At 35.0% G+C, this 20,252-nt stretch overlaps 1 protein-coding gene across 1 annotated transcript in view; it reads left to right on the top strand.

The window, feature by feature from the left end:
• Positions 1–20,252, top strand: part of eag (ether a go-go) — a 167,974-nt gene that overhangs the window by 72,007 nt on the left and 75,715 nt on the right. The gene's annotated exons all lie outside the window — the stretch shown is intronic.

Here is a 20,252-nt window from a genome sequence, read left to right as displayed (position 1 = left end):
GCTGTGTTATGTTCGTCAATACATTGTTGAAATTTTTTGTTTTCAAGTTCAAGGCTCATGTTATATTGTCCAAATCTTTGTAATGATTAATCTTTGCTGTACAGTCTTAGAAAAAAGTTTTGCCGCACAGATACTTCATAAGTCCCAGAAAGGAGGCAGTGCGCATGATCAGACATACAACGAAACAAAACTAATTTTATTACCTCAACTAGACCTTCTCTTGTGACCCAGGTTCCACGTCCTCTGATCATGTGCACTGTCTCCTTTCTGAGACTTATAAAATATCTGTGCGACAAAACTTTTTACTAAGACTGTGCATCAGAGGCGTATACTGGTTAAAGGGTTTGGGCTACCGCTGACCCTATTATTACACAAAATATATCTAACAATTACTTTAATTTTAATTACTATGGTAAAACTAATAATACAAAATTATTACATTATGTTATATTATAAACTTTTTCTTTTGTAATTTCCTTGGGCTACCGCCGGTAGCCCGCAAAATACGCCCCTGCTGTGCATCATGTTTTTTTAATATCAAAACACTGATTTTGTTGGAGGTACTACCAGTGACGTCGCCAGATCAGAGCAAGGGGGGTGCGGATGGGGTGCGAGATTTAAAAATGGGGTGCGAGCTGTAAAAATGTGGTACATAAAAAATCCAAAATGTTCTCTCATGCACTTGTGCGCATACTATACATCTGTTTATTATTATTATTATTATTATTATTATTATTATTATTATTATTATTGTTCACCACATCTATAACGATACACTAAGGGACGTAGTTTTTTCACATCCAAGAAATTGTTTATTTTTGTTCTTCAAAATAACTTATGCCTAGTATTTTGTTAATTAATTTCCCTTTGGGGTGCGGAAAGGGGTGCTCCGATTTTTTATGGGGTGCTCGCGCACCCTTTCGCATCCCCCTAGCGACGTCCCTGAGTACTAATAAACATAAGTTCATTTTATACATAATTTATATTTTTACTCTTCTGAGTGGTTGTATAGGCAGGGCCCAGTGCACTGCTTTGTCCGGGGACCTATAATGCCCTGAAGGAACCCCTTATTGAACGTTAACCAGATTTGAATTCAATTGCAGATTCTTATTAAAGCCGTTTCAGCTGTTCACAAATCTTTTCTGCAGTCGAGAGGGATATAAGTTACATCAAACGTACGGTAGTAGACTAAAGAACTCTATTTTGTGACTTCATTTCGCTGAAGCACAAAATTTAAAGAAAATATTATTATTATTATTATTATTATTATTATTATTATTATTATTATTATTATTATTATTATTATTATTATTATTATTATTATTATTATTATTATTATTATTATTATTATTATTATTATTATTAGGCTATTATTAGCACATATGGGCGAATCCAGAAATACATATATGTAGAGCATCAATTGGGAGGCCGGAGGGAAAAAGACCTTTGGGGAGGCCGAGACGTAGATGGGAAGATAATATTAAAATGGATTTGAGGGAGGTGGGATATGATGATAGAGACTGGATTAATCTTGCACAGGATAGGGACCGATGGCGGACTTATGTGAGGACAGCAATGAACCTGCGGGTTCCTTAAAAGTCATTTGTAAGTAAGTATGTATGTATGTGTATGTATATCCTTTCGCTCCATATGTGGAGCATAGGACCTCGGTGAGAACCTTCCAACGGACACGATTTGCTGCCGTAGCCTTCACTTCTCTCCAGACTTTCCCACACTTTCCCACCTCTTCATTAACCGTTCTTCTCCATGTCCCTCTTGGTCGCTCCACCTTCCTAGCTCCTTGGGGATTCCATTCCAATGCTTGTCTTTCTATAGCTTCATTAGGTTTTCTCAGAGGATGTCCTATCCACCTCCATTTCCGTCTTTTAATTTGAATCTCTATTGTTTCTTCTTCTGTTATTCTCCATAAATTTTCGTTACTTATTATCATCAGCCAGTAGATATTTAAAATCTTCCTCAGACACCTATTCATAAAGGATTGCAACTTTATTATAATTATATTGTTTGATAGCCAGTTTCAGATCCCTATAACAGGACAGCTTTAACATTACTCCTGAAGATTTTCAATTTTGTATGGTTAGAAATGTTTTTATTTCTCCAAACCGGATACAATTGAGTGAATATCGAATTTGCTTTCTTAATCCTGGATCTGATATCATCAATGGCTCCTCCAGTTGTGAAGACTATACTTCCCAGATAGTTATGAGATTCAACTTGTTATGTAATTTGATTTTCCATCATCAGAGATCTCAGTGTTTTAGAATCTATGCGCAATTCTTTGGTTTTCTTTATATTTACTGTTAAACCTGCAGGTTTAGCTTCCCTATGTAAATCATGTATTTTATTCTGCATATCTACAAAACACTGGGAAAGGAAGCAGATGTCATCTGCATAGTCCAGATCTTCCAGTCTTTTCATCAGGTTCCACCTGATACCTCATGCTACATCCTTTGTTGCTGCCCTCATTATATCATCCAACACCATTATAAATATCACTGGAGATAAAATACACCCTTGTCGAATGCCATTCGTAACTGGAAAAGATTGTGAGAGTTGGCCATTAAGTAGAACTTGGTACCCATATCCATCATATATATTTTGAATAATTTTGATTATTTCCTTTGGCAATCCATATTTCTTCATTACATTCCAGATTTTCTGATGATTCAGGGAATCGAAAGCCTGTTTAAAATCAATAAAAGTTGCATACAGGGTTGCATTTCATTCTGAACTCTGTTCTATTATTGGTCGAAGTGTGTGGATTTGGTCGATACAACTGCGGTTCTTTCTGAAGCCTGCTTGTTCTCTTCCCAGTCTCAGTTCTATAGTGCTTTCTACTCTATTGAGAATTGTTCTGCTGAAGACTTTGCCTGGTATTGATAACAGCGATATCCCCCTCCAGTTTTCGCATTTTGTTTTATCTCCCTTTTTTGGTATTTTAATTATTATACCACACTTCCAATCAAGGGGGACTGTCTCATTCTTCCATATTTCTCTAAAGAGGGGTAATAATGTAAGTGCAGTTATTTCAATATCACAAGTAAGGATTTCTGGACAAATTTGATCTTTTCCGGGTGCTTTCCCATTCCTTATTTGTTTTAATGCTGTTTTAACTTCATTTAAGTTCGGTGGATCTACATTTATTCCAGCATCCATATAATTCATTTCCTCTGTTTCTTGGTCAAGATTATTCGTTTCATTATTTTCTTTTGTTAATATTTCCTCAAAATATTGCTTCCATCTAGTTATTTGATCCTCTTCTCTCGTTAACAGAACATCATCTTTATTTCTTATTGAGTAATTCAGAATACTCATCTTTTTTGACAATATTTTCGTAGTCTGATACAAAGTTTTCAAATATCCTTTATTTGCAGCTTCCTCCACTTTATTTGCCATTTCATCAATCCATTTACGCTTGTCCCTTCTGGCAAGTCTCTTAACTTCCTTGTTTACAGCATTATACTCATTTGCCAAGATACTTATTTGATTTCTTGTTTTAGATGCATTTATTTGTTGTTTCAATTTCCCTCTGCGTTCAGTAGCTTCCCAAGTTCCTGTTGTAATCCAATCTTTTTTCCGCTTATGTTTGTAACCAAGAGTTTGTTCACTGATCTCCAGTAGACTTTCTTCTTTTATTTCATTTCAGCTAGTTTCGATATCCCAGCCACCGGCGTAGCTCTATCGGTTAAGCTGCTTGTCTGCCGATCCGGAGTTTTTCTCGGGCGCGGGTTCGATTCCAGCTTGGGCTGATTAACTGGTTGGTTCTTTTCCGAGGTTTTCCCCAATCGTAAGGCAAATGTCAGGTAATCTATGGTGAATCCTCGGCCTCATCTCGCCAAATACCATCTCACTATCACAAATTCCATCGACGCTAAATAACCTAATAGTTGATACAGCGTCGTCAAATAACCAAGTAAATAAATAAAATCGATATCCTTTGTCTCTTGATCTGCTAATACCTGGAATTTATTTCTCAACTCTAACTTGATTTTATTTTTAATCATCCTTTCCTTGATTCTTTGAGTATCAAAAGTCTTTCTTCTTGTTTCAAATTTTTTTCTTTGCAGCAAGAATCTTGATCCTTAGCTGTGCGACTACCAAGTGATGGTCACTTCCTGCATCAGCACCTCTTTTGCTCCTTACATCAAGAAGAGATTTTCGCCAGCTTCTTTTTATTGCAAAATGATCTATTTGATTTTCTGTTTGTTGATCAGAAGATACCCAGGTGACTTTGTGATGACGTTTATGTGGGAACCAAGTACCACCAATTATCAAATCACGATCTGCATACAACTCTACAAACATATTTCCATTATCGTTTCTCTCTCCTACTCCATGTATACCTACAATATGTTTCACTCCTTCGTTTTCATCTCCCACTTTGGCGTTGAAGTCTCCCATGAGTATTACAATATCTTTTTGGCTGATCTGTTTAATAGTATCTCTCAACGAGCTATAAAATTCAATTTTCTTTCTCAATTCCGAATTTTCGATTGGTGCATAGCACTGGGCTATGGTAATATTTCTGATCTTGGCCTTAGAACGAGCCGTCATAATCCTCTTGGATACCGGATGTCAATCAATTAGGCATTTATAAGAAGCTTTAGTCATCAACAGACGTACACCATCCCTATGTGTATTTTCTTCTGAAACACCAGAATATAAAAACACATTCTCATTTTTTGTGTTCAACATGCCAAAATCCTTCCATCTAATCTCACTTACTCCTAGTATATCTAATTTATATCTTTTCATGTCTTTTATAATTTGTTTTAGTTTCCCAGTTTCGTTCATTGTTCTTATGTTCCAAAAACCTATTTTCGTAACCTTTTTCATTCCAAATGTCAACTGTGCATCCGTCCGGCTATTTCTCACTTTAGTTTCTTTAATCAAATTTATTTAAGAAATTGTGGGTGATTAGCCCTCAACCTCCGAGTACCCTGGTGGGTACTCAAGGCCTGAGTACCTGCCCGCTTGCGTAGATCTTCTGCAAAAGGCCATGTCAGGTATTTCCCCCTGACATGAACGGTTAATATGGCTATACCGCCAATACTCGGTCGCCTATCCTCGTTAGTGATAACAGGGTCCACCATGAGAACGTGAGGATTGACAATTGAGAGGGAGAGGCTTTCCTAATAGTCAACATTAAAAACAATCAGTATTGTTCATGTGGGCACAAGGATTCCTATGCTCATAAAAGAACATAAAAACCACCTTTCCTTTCCACAGTATCTAAATATTACTATTTTGTAAGTTACAAAGTACATAAAATGAATGTTGTAACATGACAGTAAGGAACTCTAGAACAATAATTTCATTTATTTTTCAATGTGTGCATAACTTACAAAGTGCTGCTTTCATTCCATTTCATTTCTAATTTTATTCATTTATTTCATAGCTCTTACATCTGCATTGTAGCTTTGAGATGGGGAACAAGTCGAAAATTGTACAAAATATACAATACATAGCAAATCAATTAATTCAATTTATAACAATAAACAAAAATTCATCAGCTGAATAGAAAGTTTCAGTAGATATGGTGAAATTTTGTTAATTCTCTTTTGAATCTTTTCTCTTTGTTCTTCAGGTTGCTAAGATAATTATAATTAGTATATTGAAGACCATAGTACATGTTTGGTGAACGCCTTTTTATAACTGCTGAGACTGCAGTAATAGAGGGTCTGTACAATCCAAACATAATAGACAACATCATATGAAAGACAAAACAAAAACTTAACAAACACAAAAACACGCAAAACACAACACAAACACAAGAACACAAGAAATACATCACACTAACTTAAGAAAACAAAAGCACACACAAGATCCCATCTTCATTCAGAAAGCAGAAATACAACATAACATACAGAACAGAAAACACACTACAAAGACATCTCAACACACAAAAAACACAAACAAATAAATACGACCATACAGGTGTATACAAACTCACATGTAATAGTTGCGATAAGTTCTACATAGGACAGACAGGCAGATCATTCCAAACACGCTACAAAGAACACATTAAAGCAATAACCAGAGGACACAATACATCTACATACGCCGATCACATAACCAATGCTAACCATACATATAATAACATAAATACGGATATGGAAATCCTACATATACAACCCAAGAACCAAAACTCAACACACTAGAACAATACGAAATATAGAAACACACTAAAACACACCCCGATCAAATTCTCAACACACAAATCAATTTCAGTACACACACACACTATTTGACTCCACTCTTCAACACCTTTCAACAATCAAACACACCCACACCACATAACAGGCAGAGAAGTTCGAGATGACGCCGTGATCTAGTAGGCTCTGAGGATGGTGCGTGAAGCACTGAAACAGCTGTAAGCCAGACAAATCTTACATGATTAACACTAGTAAGTCCACTAGTTAATCAATTAATTAAACAAACTATTTTACTGTATTGTTTAGTACGGACAAGTCTGTGATCAAGTGGTGAATTTACTGACTTGAACAATTTGTACAAGACTGTAGGAAAGCACGAGAAAACTAGAAATCACTTAATATGCTTTTATAAACTTCAAACATTTGGAGACTCCAATAACAGGATTGACTTCCACCTGGATCAACAGAGAGCTTCAGAAATCACCAGACATAATGAACAGGTGTGGAAAAATTGACATATTTGTTATCTTGGTTAATAAATGCAGGTTTTTTTTTTTTTTTTTTTGACAAAACAAGAACTGGCTTTTCGTGCACATGACGAGACTGAAGAGGCGTGAGACAAACTCGATAGCTCAGTGGTAGAGCACCTGACCGGAGAACAGGAAGTCGCAGGTTCGATTCCCGCTCGAGGTTGTGAAATTTTTCTTTCATACCATGGCATGATTGTGACTATAATAGTATTTAAATTCATTAATATGTCACATCAACGGACATGTATACGTCACCAAACATCGTAAGATGAAGATTACATTTGTAAAGTTTCTTTCAACCCATAAGCAGTGCTGACTAGATCAGACGCTATGGACAGTACTCTATAACAGAGTCGCCAGTATGAAAGGATAATTCCAAGCCTTTGGCGTGAGACGAACTCGATAGCTCAGTAGTAGAGCGCCTGACCGGAGAACAGGAAGTCGCAGGTTCGATTCCCGTTCGAGGTTGTGAAATTTTTCTTTCATACCATGGCATGATTGTGACTATAATAGTATTTAAATTCAGACTGAAGATTCCCTCAACAAGGAAAATTACATAGAACTTTTGAATTACACAGCCATGTATGAAGCCCCTGTAGAACAACATTTAAAAACAACTAGTGTGTTCCTAAGAACATCTCCACAAATAAAAGACGAGCTGATTGGTGCAAGTGAAAAAGCTGAGTTTGTTTCTGTTTTGCTAGATGAAACCACTAACATGTCAAATAAATCTCAGTTGTCGATCTATTTCCGTTGATTAAAATAGTAATGCGTAGGAGAGAATTATTGTAAAATGTGCTGCTGTGAGTGCTGATCAGACAGCTGTGACACTTTTCCAGCTTGTTGACAATGATTTGAGAAAACATGAGGTTTCGAATAAAATTACAGGGCAGATTTATGATGAAGCTCCTGTTATGTCCAACATTGTTGGGGCTACAGACTTCAGTTAAAAGAAATATCCTGAAGCTCTGTTTGTTCATTGCTGTAGCCACATTTTGAATTTACCTCTACAAGAATCTATCAGCAACATTGAGGATTGTTTACAACATTATCGGGTATTAGTGTGTTTTTTTCCAAATAATTTAAGAGTATATGCACTAACCCTGTTATTGAAGAAAAAATTACTCAGTTTCGCTCCTAGTAGGTGGAATTTTCGTTTCGTCTTGTGAATACTGTTAAGCAACAAGGGAGAATTTGATTGACTTTTTTGAAAGTATTGTTGATAGTGACTCTGGTGAGTGAGATGGCAAAGATGCTTTACAAAGAAAAAGTTTAACTGTTTTCAGACATGTTTCCTGTTGGAAGTATTTTCCTTCATTTTCTCATGGTATACTGATGTTTGATGTGCTGCAGAATAAAAGTATGGATGTAGCATATTTCTGGAAAAGGAATGAAGTCGTCAGATATGTAATTTAAAGAAATGCGTCAGAATGGTTTCAATAACGTCTGGAAGAATGCAATGGAGGAATCAAGTGAGCAGCCTAGGTAACGAAGTAATGAAGACCAGAAACTGTTCATAGAATTTGTTTTATGAAAGAATGGACAATTTGTATATTCAACTAAGAGACCAATTTGGAAATCATAAAGCTCTTGAATTTATTACTCTTCATGATACTCATAGTAGGTTTGTAGAGATTGAACATTTTCTGGCGACAACATTTGCTTCCTTATTACAGAGCTATAATGGACACTTTGACTCTGAGAGTACGGAATGAACTCACTGTGTTGTATTAAGCACCTGACAGTGAGATTTTTTAGCAAGCCACTCCATTGTGTGGTAAAGTACACGTATATGAAAGAAAAGAGATTAAATAAATATACTTATACCAGGAACGTACAAGATTTTACTGCTTATTCTAACAATAGCTGGAATTACAGTGACAGTAGAACATTCATTCTCAACTTTGAAGAAGACCAACAGCTCTACCCAGGGACAAGTGGGACTTACTGGACTTGCTCTTCTTCAGCAGAAAAGGGCCTTTTACTTAAGCTGAATCAGGAGTCAAAATACAAATTTACCGAGACTGTTATAGAGGAATTTTGTGCACATACTAGAAGAATGGACTTAAATTTAAATAATTGTCATAGGTTTCACGAAATAACTTAAAGTAGATTCTAAAATATAATACAAAACATTTTTATCAAATCTTGCATTATTACGGTACAGGTATTATATGATTTTACGATTTTAAATATACATTAGTATGATAAAATAAAATAATTCCTCGTTATTTTCTGAGCTCCCGTTTATTACAATACCTGAATAAATGAATAAAATTAAGTAAATAAATACATAAAAATAAGAATGTAATACTTAAGTATAAAAACATACTGTATGAAAATTTTTAACTACATGCGAATAGTTAACGATTTGAAGTTATATTTCTTTATAAGAAATTATCAACTAGTTGAAATCACCCTACGCTACTGATATTAATCCATATTTCATCGTAGAATGAAAGTACCGGTGTGCAAAATATGCCTTTTTAAGGATGTTTGTATCACCAATAAAAGAAAAGAATCTTGCTGCAGAACTCAATTTAGGAATAATACATTCTCTCTCTTCCAGTTCAGGTGGTTATCCAATTCCAAACAAAGAAACTGTGTGTTTATAACTTCTTTGAGATCACTTCCATTTAATCTAATATTGTAGAAAAACTGAGCACTAGCCTATTATGTGTACTAAATTTGATTACATTGGTTTTATCGATATTAAATGCTAGTTTATTTGCACTGAACTATTAATTCATTATAGTTAAGGTGATGCACTACTTAGTTTGTGTAATTTATACAATTTTCATTGTCTTTTCCTGAACATTTTACATCATAAATATTGCTAAAACGTGTGTGTACAATTTTTTTTAATTGTTATATTGAAAAATGTGCCTAAAATTTTTTTACATTCTTTTATTGAAAAATAATTTCTATTTTAGTAAACATTTTTGTCTGACCTCACATAAAAAGTATCAATTTCCTAAAACTTTAAAATGAAGCTAAGATTCCCTATAATGTAATGTTGAATTCCTTTTTTTTTTTTTTTTTTTTTTTTTTTTTTGGTCAATATACTTCATTCGTAAAAAAAATACTTCGAACGTTTGAGATTTTTTGGCGTAAGGGGCTTTTCAATTTCACTACCTGCCATAAAAAATCAGTTTTTTTTATAATATTCATAATTATGTGCCTATGAATGTAGCATTTCATGCACAGACCTGTTGTCAGTATGTATGCAAAGTTTCATTACTCTAGGTTTAGCCATTCAGGAGACATCTTAGTTCTAGTAAATTAAAATGTAAGAACTCTGATTTGCGGTAAAATCACTTTAATTTTTATAATATGCATTCTGAATATACTAAGTACATATATGGGACAAACTGAATTTCTAACTTAAAATAAAGATATGATGATGAAATCTTCACTACAATATTCCTCAAGAAATCGTGGATTTTTTGGCATCATATTTAATAAAATGAAGAAATGATCAAAATTCATTAGCACGTCCCCTAACGCTGCATTAGAAGTGTTTATAAAGTGATCATATTATTTACTTGAGATAATTGCATTTATACTGTATCATCTGTGATAAATTAATTATTTACAGTTGAGGCTTGAATCATTAATATAAACTAGAAACTATAATGGACCTAAACTTACACTGGGGAACTCGATATGTTTCATATTTAGATGGCATTATGCATCAACAGGCTATGCGACATTCTGTTAGTTTCGAGAAAAACACGTTAGAAGATTTTGAAACATTTTTAACCCTGGAGGCATATAGGCTATTTAATTCTTGCGAACTTGATAACCACACGTATAATAATATTTCATGTACTGATTCCTACTATGTGTATAAAAATGAGTTATACACGGTATTTCAATATTGCACTTAGCCGAAATAGAAACGATCACATTATAGATATGCATCAATCGGTTAAGAGCCAAGTTACAGTGCTTACATTGTTGATGCATATTACTGTGGCACATTTTGATATATTACCGGTACATCAGTCATTTAAGCGCCGAGAAAGGGCGTGTGTATTCTTGATGCATACTTAGACATATTTTATCCAAATACACTTTAAACATGTTGCCACGTCTTTCACGCCAGAATATTAACAGAATTTAAGCATGCATTATTATTTAATTTCACGAAAACGTAATAGAACACACAAATATTTATTTAAACTAATATTAACTCTTTGCTAGATATACCCACTGATGTAGTTGTTTTCGTAATTTTACTAATGATATAAGCAGTATAACGCAAATAAAATAAGAAAAGAAATTTTTTTTCTGGGAAAACTATCAAGTTTTGACCCTATACTATGTGGACATTTTTTGATCCTGTAGACCATCCCTGACGACTGTGAAAAGGACGGCACTTATACTCCTTACACTCTGTATAATTGGAAATGTAAGTGAGAGTTGTGGTCACTATTCATAGCGATAAATGCCAAACACACATCCAATTTGATTTTGAACAATGCATTCTTATTTATACAAGTAGTTAAATTGAAACAGTTTCATAGTATAATAACGTGATACTGGTATTACAGTGTAATTATACAGCTGCACATTTCCTTTTACTCTCGCCCTGACCACGACAATGCGATAACAAAACAATATCCAACTTCCACAAGATGTTCAAGAACGAACTTATGAAAAGATTTACCAACAAGTGTTTTAAAAACAAATTTCACTGTAAAATGAAAATGGAAATAAAAGGAAAGAAAAAAGGAAGAGAGAGAGAAAATGCTGCCCCCTGGAAATTGCCACCCTAGGCAACTGTCTAGGTTGCGTAGGCCTAAATCCAGCATTGACTCCATTACACTTCAAGACTTATAAAATTAACAAAGTATTGATGATCTTCTAGACGACCTTATTCAAGTGACGAACTCCACAACTGAAAGTATGTCAGATGCATCAACAATGCAAGCACCAGGAACGTACTGCTTAACTGCTTGATGCAGCATTTACAAAGATTTAGGCGCATAGCCATTTGATGCTAAACATGCAATCTCAGATTCGAGCAATGGCGCGTACATTTTTCTTTAATAATAAGGTAGGTTATATTTCAAGGAAGGGCGACAAAAGTGTGTATACACTTAGTTTATCCTCCAGTGTGACAGGTGACATCAAAATTTCAATTTTTAAAAAAGTGGTACTTAGCCGGTTGATGCATATTGCTGTCCATTTATAAATCTTAAGTAAACAATTTTGTGACTATTTGATATATTTATTTCTATTTCTTGTTTTCTATTTAGGCTAAGTGAGATGTAAACAAACGTAAGATCTCATCTTTAATACCATTTTTTTTTCCTTTTCTGAGGGGGGCCCGAAGGCTAGCACTACAGCCTGAGAATTATTGTGCCGACTTCAATATGAGATGATTGTTGAAATCCTTAGGATTGCATTCTTGTGAATACGTGATTCACTGCTTGGTGCCATCTTATTGATTCAGCTACGGCATCCAAGTCTGACAGAATCCACGTGAACAGGAATACCCCTCCGTATTCCTGTCAATATTTTGCAGTCTCCTCAAATCGATGCCATCTGTTCTAAAATCACGTACTGCGTCCTACTATATCCTCTATTGACTTGAAGATCGCATTACTCTAGATATCGTGATTCACCATGGTACCATCTGTTGATTCTGCTTCACAACTCCTAGGTCTGATGCAGTTCTCTGTGAAAGCCTCTCTGTCCCCATGGTATTTTTTTTTTATTTATTTATTTTTAACAGGAACATGTATGGCACATAAGTGTCAACCTGAAAAGGCTTTTACTTTAACAGAGATGGTTAACAAGCAGGAACATTTATATTTTAATTGAGGTGACCGATCTTGACGGTAGTTGTTATTTTACACTCTTGTTGCCAGGGCTCTTATCAGAGGATTGGGGTGGTACAGCAAGTCGTTGTGATTCTATTTCAAGCATGTCTTGTAGTTGTTTATTGGTGGTTCTAAGTCTGCACCAGTGATAGTTAGGGTTACTTTTCTCTGTATAGCATGAAGACGTCTGATAATTTGGAATTTTGCATTGGTCCAGATTTCGCAGCCATAGGCCATTTGAGATCTTATAACAGAAGTGTAAAGGATTTTTTTCAAGGGAAGTCTGATGTAAGGTGACTTCAACAGTGGATATAGATGAATGAATCTGGCTAATGCTTTGTTACAAGCTGCTTCAACATGAAGATGAAATCGAAGTTGTTTATCAAGTGTAATGCCGAGGTATTTTACAGATTGTTTATAGTAGATATCTTCGGAGAAGAGATTGAGGTGATCTGGTATTTTTGGCTTTCTTCTGGTAAAAATGATGGCTTGATTTTTACTTATATTGACTTTTATTCTCCAGTTTCTTAGCCAGATTTCCAATATTTTGAGTTGTTTTTGCATAGTACGTTGTGCGATCTTGATTGAAATGTCACTGGTGAAGTAGGTGGTGTCATCTGCGTATAATCCCATATTGCATTTAGCAATCAATGGAATATCGTGTACATAAACTGAAAATAAATGTGGTGCTAAGATGGAACCCTGTGGAACTCCGGCTTTGATATTCTTGATTATTGATATCTATACAGCTTCCTCAGACAGATGCCATCTGTGTGTAAATTACGTTACTATGTCTGCTGCATCTCGTGGTCAACCTGATTATTAAAGATGATAGATGAAGTTGAATTTAATGGAGCAAAATTGAGACAGAGGTCCAATGCTGGTGGTTACTGAGCAATTCTGCTTGAATTGGTTGAGGGGAGAAAACCTAGGAAAAAATTCCAAACAGGTAACTTGTTTCAACCAGGATTTGAACCCGGGCACATTGAAAAACAATACATCAGACATGATATCTTCTTAGTATGCATGTTTTCCATTCTACAGTAAAATTACATGAAGAAGCAAGGAAGCCTAGAAAGTCTTCACTTCATCCGAATCAGATAAATATTGTTGGAGTAACATTTGCTATACTTTCCATCTCTCCAGTTGCTCGTGATAGAGTTTGGCCTATTATTCTGCAACTTGGGTTCGATCCCCAGTGCTGACTAGAGTGATACTTGTGGTAAACAGATCAGATCAGAGGATGAAGATTTTTTTTCTGGTTCTTTCCATTTCATTCCGCCAACACTTTTCATTCTACTCTTCCCTTCATTTCATATTATAATGATTTCGCACTAAGGTTCACGAGTTTCAGTGATGTTGAATGAAGCCAGTTACCAGTACTGCTTCTCTATACAATATAGTGGTACCAGCTGATGGGTCCTGATGCTAGCTCGAGATGCTTATAAACTTAGTGGAGTCCCTCACAAAGGGATGCTTGGTGGTGATCCTCAATAAGGGATACTTGTGGTGCCGTGCCAGATGTGGGCTGGCTAGATGGCACTTTGCTACAGTTCAGGGCGTTTCCTGTGGTATCTAATCAGCTTCGAGGGCATTCACTTATCTCTACCTACCAAGAGTTGTACGCAAAATGGACATTCATCTGTTCTCTTCATACACTCACACACACTCACATTCTCACATACAAAATGTATTACATGACTTTACATGAAAGAAATGGAATTTTTTTGTCATATTTTAATAAAAAAAGATCAAGGTTTAGGTTTTTTTTAAATATATAAGATTATGCAGGGTGGGCCATGGAAACCTGACTATTTTAACATACAAAATTAACAAACTAAGATATAAATTAACATTTTAATGCTGTTATATATATATAACAATAGGTTATTGAATCCCATTTGGGAACATGACCTTATTTTCTAAGTTGCCCCCACCACTTAAGATACATTCCTGCAGTCTGTCACGCAGATTCTGTATCGTTGCTTGCAGCATGTTGTTTGATATGGCTGTGATTTCCTCCTGCATAGCCTCTTTGAGTCCATTAATGTCCCTTGGTTTTCTAATGTACACTTTAGACTTAATTAACCCCAAAGGAAGTAGTCATATTAACAGGACCATTTCATCGGTAAAGACGTTGAGAAAGTTTTTCACAAAATGTCATTCAATTTGCTTTATCACTATCATTTAACTCTTGAACCACAACCATCTTGTAGAGATGCAGAATTCTTCTCAAACTGGTAGGTGATAAACCTAAGGCAACAGCCTGTTTTTTGGTTGAGCAACGAAGACTCCTTACTATTGCCTGACTGACTCTTTCGATGTTTCGTGGTGTTCTCAAGTGTGTACAGAACCTGGTGATTTCTTCTTCGTTGCAGAAGCAGTTGATCTGAAGTTCTGTATCCATAACTTCATAGTGTTCCTGCTAGAAATGGCACCATGACGTGGAATATTAAAATTCGACAAAATAATAACTTATTTGTGTAATGACAACTGAGTCAGCATTTTTAAAAAATGTTTCCACCACAAAAGCACGATGTTCAGCATTCCTTAGCGCAATTTTTGCAACAATGGCATACATTGCACATAATAACTCACTTACTCACTTATATATCATTGTTAAAAACTTATTGTATGTTAAAAATCGTCAGATTCCCATGGACCACTCTGTTTAACATATTTTCTCATTGCACAAATTCACTTTCTATGGAAAATATAATACATGTACTGAGTGAGGTAGTTCAGTGGTAAAACATTGAACTTGCATTCGGGAGGTCCCAGGATAAGTCAATCTAATTGGGATTTTTAGTGGTTTTAACAATCATGAAAAAACTAGAAATCTAGTTATTTAAATGGAAATTCCGGATTGGTTGCCAGTTCCACTACAAAAGTAATTATAGATAATATTTCGCAAGGGCTCAATCCCTACTGATTGTACAGTACATGGTGAACTTCTCTGTCGATATGAGCACTAGATGGCATGGGGACGAGCGGATTGGCCTTTAGATGGCTGCAATCCCATGTGCACTCCAGACAGCGACAGTCACGAAATAACATTGACACTACAAATGAAAAGACTGAGATAAAGATTTTAAAAATCCATAATCATTGTATCTACTTTTTTCTTACATTTGGCGATACTAAAGTCATCTGTGACAGAAATAACTTTATTCTGAAGCCAAGCTATGTTTAATAGATAGAATCGCAAATGGTGATGAACTCTTGACTCAGAGTGGGTGATAGGTACAGTAGCGCTCAAAAGTATTTTGTAGGATGACAACTTCGAAACTATGTGGGCATAAAAGGATTCAAAAGAACTTCTCCACTGTTGCAATGAAAAGCATGTATTTCTCTTACAAGTAACACTAATGTGTACATAATGAGATGAAAACTGATGTAAACAAAAATTATTTTTCGAATGGCAAAAGCTCAAAAGTATTTTGTAACATAACCTCTTGCTTTGATGACAGCATTACATCTTCTCGGCATAGAAACCACTAGATTTTCCAGACGCTCCTTTAAAATGTTCATCCACTTTTTCCTTAAAATCTCCAAAAATTTATGTTTATTGGAATACTGCCTGTAACGAACACGTCGATCCAATTACTCCCAGAGATGTTCTATTGGATTTAAGTCGGATATTTGACTTGGCCATTCCAAAATCCTATTTTTTCTCTGTAAACATATTTTTGACATGGGCTGATACATGTTTTGGATCGTTGTCTTGTTGGAAAATCCATTGTCGTGGCATGCATCTCCTTTCATCTGATACCATATATTCTTTCAGAATATTCCAATACACGAAACGATCCATTTTGCCCTCGATTTCAGTCAGAGATCCAACACCACTTCTGGAGAAACAACCCCAGATCATGACGCTACCACCTCAATGCTTTATTGTAGGAACCTGATACTTGTTATTGTTTCTTTCATTTATAGGACGTCGTACATATGTAATACTATCAGAGGATAATAGATTAAATTTACTCTCATCATTCCATAAGATGCGAGACCAGTCTTGAGAGGTCCACTTGGAATATGTTTCTGCGAACTTCATTCTGGCCTTTCGATTTTTTTTCAGATATCAGTGGCTTTCGGCTAGGCTGCCTAGCATATAAACCTTGAGTATTTAGGCGACGTTTTACTGTTGAAACATGAAGTTTTGATCCATAATTTGTTTCAAAATCGCTCCGTATTGCCATTTCCGACTTCAGTGGGTTAGCAGAAGACTGCTTTTTTATGATTCAATTTACTCTGTTTGAAGTTTTCCGAGGACGACCTGATCGGGGCTTAATATTTACATTGCCTGTTTGTTTATAACGCTGATACCACACACTTAATAGTTGTGGTATACCAAAATACTTGGCAACAGAATATTGTGTTTTGCTTTGTCGAAGGGCATTTAATGCAGCTTCCGTCCCTTAATTCCACTGGATATTCCTTTTGTTTCGGCATGCCTTCAATCTATAAGAACAAGTAATTACATACAGGACGCTAAAAATGTTACATTTATATCTGTAGCATGTATTACCAAATACTTATGAGCCAGAGAAATTGAAAGTGTTATTGGTGTAAACAAAACTTACGAGTATTCAGACAGCATGGCCACAACAATGTGAAGCACTTTAGTAACTGACACAACAGTAGGACTCACTTTGTTATTGCAGTAGATAAACAGTGCTGGCAACCAAAATTCTTATTACAAAATACTTTTGAGTGCTACTGTAAGTGTTGTGGGTACAAATTTAACATTACAGAAAAAAAAAAAAAAAAAAAAAAAACACACACACATTGGTAAGCTACAGACTTTCTTATTATGTATCTTCTAAATTTACAATTTTACTTAGTTTTGTACAAATATATTGCTTACATGCAAATGAAATATCATTGCATATATTGCACAGGACCTCAATTGAGATGGAGCTCCTGGACACTTTCTTCGCCTTATGGTAGAGCCGCCTCTGGCAATTCACTATCTGAAAATTTGTACATATTTTAAGAATGAAATACAAAATCATTAGACAAAGTAAAGTGCATATCTCTTCTATTACAGTAACTTTTACGTAATCAGTTTTAAGAAAACATATCTTCTACTGTATGTACAGTACGTGGCACATATATCTGCTAGCTACATAAGAATCACAGTTAATGAAGTTCTTAAAAGCTGTTTAGATCTAAGATTTAAAAATTCTGTAATTGAATCATAAATATAATCACTGTTGATAAGTCTTCAATTCTGAAATCTGCGTCCCCAACTCATTCATATTCAGATAGTAGTAAAAATATCGCCATTCAACCCACATTTCCATGTAGGAATAAAAAGTGTGATGTTTATACTTTTTTCAGCCCATTTAAAATTTGTTCCATAAATCATCCTCTTATTCCCTGAATAAACTGACTCAATGCAATGAATATATTGGGGCCGTAGAACATGTATCAGTGTCTAAATTATACAAAGTGGAAGATGCTCAGTGACAGTAATTTCATACAGTAAATCCTTAAGATAAAAGAAACAGAAATTTCCTTTGCCATTTTGCATTATTTCTTTTCATTCAGCGGAAAAAAAATTCAGACATCACAGTAATTTTAGTAGCAATTGCCATTTCATGAAAACACCACGTCTCCACAGCAGTGAGGGCAGCTATGTTGTAATTGTCAACATCAGACCTGTTTCACGAGGGACTGATCTTGGTAAGTAACCACGAAACGTGTTTCATTTTTATGTGATTTTTGGAAACGTATTTTACATTTGATTATCATATACGACAATTCACGAACTTTATTGTGAAGCATTCAAGTACAGTACCAGTATTTAATAATATCAGTGATTTAAATACATATTAACAGCAAAGAAGAAGTATAAAATATAACGTGATTGTGTAGACAGTTCAGAAGATAGTTAAAAAAATAGTTAATTTCAAAATTTGTCTAACATCACCCTCATCCTGCACTGTATTCAAGCAACGAACTAAGTTGCCTACTTTTTGTGTGTGTATACGTGTGTGTGTTTTTTATGAGAGAAAACTGCTATAGTCTTTCAGAGATCTTGTACAATTTCTCCACTTCGTGATGTGGTATCTGTCGCACTGCAGATCACATAACACACACACATACACAGTCGTGTTCTTTTGTAGGTGTGTGTGTGTGTGCATGCGTGCGTGTGTGTGTTTATTTTTGCGCGTGCGTGCGTTTTTACAACCATTTACTGTATTTACAGCTCGCTCTATTACAAAGCTGTAATTAAATGTTAATGCATTATTATGAGTTACTTTATATGACGGAACGTAAACATAATTATCAAAAAACATATCATCACGTTTTATAATTATATTTTAATTAATTACTCTATATACAGTACTTATAGTCATATATGAGGCATTGCCGTCCTTATTGAATAATCAATGACTATGAGTAGGTAGTCATACCACAGTCTAGTACATACAGTCATGAAGCTTGAGATGATTTTTTGCATTTCTCGCGATACAATGCTCCAAACAGTTAGCAACTGAGGGTACTAGGAACAATAAACTGTGCGATAGTAACGATCCTAGTCGCTAACAACTAAAGTTCAACTGTCATTGGATGCATATTCCCTACGTATTGAGCTTCGTGACTGTATGTACTAGACTGAGGTCATACTGTAGATACCTATTATTGGAGAAAAATTGATGATACAAAGGAGGAGAGTTAGGCCGGTGCTGTGAGCTGGGTCCCGGTATAGCTCAGATGGAAAGAGCGCTCAGCACTTAGAGCTGAGAGTCCTGGGTTCGATTCCCGGTGCCGGAACGAATTTTTCTCCAATAATAGGTATCAACAGTATGACTAATTAGGTACTCTAATTGCAGAAAAACAGTCACATTTAAATAATTAGTGTTAAGCCCTTTTACCTAAACACCCTCGATATGATATACTAGTTTAAACATATTATGTACATTTTTTGTTTGTATGTATGTATGTGTGTGTGTGTGTGTGTGCACGTGTGTGAGTGTGTGTCACAGGAGTAAAATTTAGGCTAAATGTGGAGCTAAAAATAGATTTGTGAAGAATTAAAATTCACTGTTCCTGTAAGAACACCATCTTAAGAATCTTTCAGTTTATTGATAGGGAGCATTCAGGTTACAAAAAATACGCAATCATATGAGTACCAGTAGTCTAAATTTCAAATAACCAATCACAACAAATTCGTAAACCAATTCATGAGAAGTTCAGCAGAAAGAATAGATTTTATGTTAAATTGTTCGAAATAGGCTAAATTATTTATAGTTATTACAAACTCATTAATGATTTCATTTACCAAATACATCAGTTCTTGGAAACTAAATTTAAATAAGGACAACAAACGCAAGATAATTCTACAAAAAAAAAAAATGTTAAAATCTGTTTTGTAAGGTAGTAAGCTATTTGTACTTGTCAAATGAACTAACACGAAGAGGTCACTGCCCTCTACTTGGGGCTCAAAGCATGAACACTCATCTATATTTCGGTATCAGCGTTGACAAACATACATTACCAGTACCGGTACCTAAAGTTATTTAGTACTACCTTAATAATAAAAGTATTCAAATGCCTGACAGAAACATTATGGTATGCAAAATATTTATTGGAACTGAGAACTCTAATGTAAAGACGTTTATAAAATGTGCCTACGTATTTTTAAATGGTTTAAAAGATAATGGGCCCAAAAATGATAATGAAAAATAATTATTTCTAGGAAA

The sequence above is a fragment of the Periplaneta americana genome, chromosome 8 (genome assembly GCF_040183065.1).
Source record: "Periplaneta americana isolate PAMFEO1 chromosome 8, P.americana_PAMFEO1_priV1, whole genome shotgun sequence".
NCBI classification, from domain to species: Eukaryota; Metazoa; Arthropoda; class Insecta; order Blattodea; family Blattidae; genus Periplaneta; species Periplaneta americana.
Note: the sequence above shows the minus strand (reverse complement) of the source record. Positions and strands in the feature narration are given on the sequence as shown.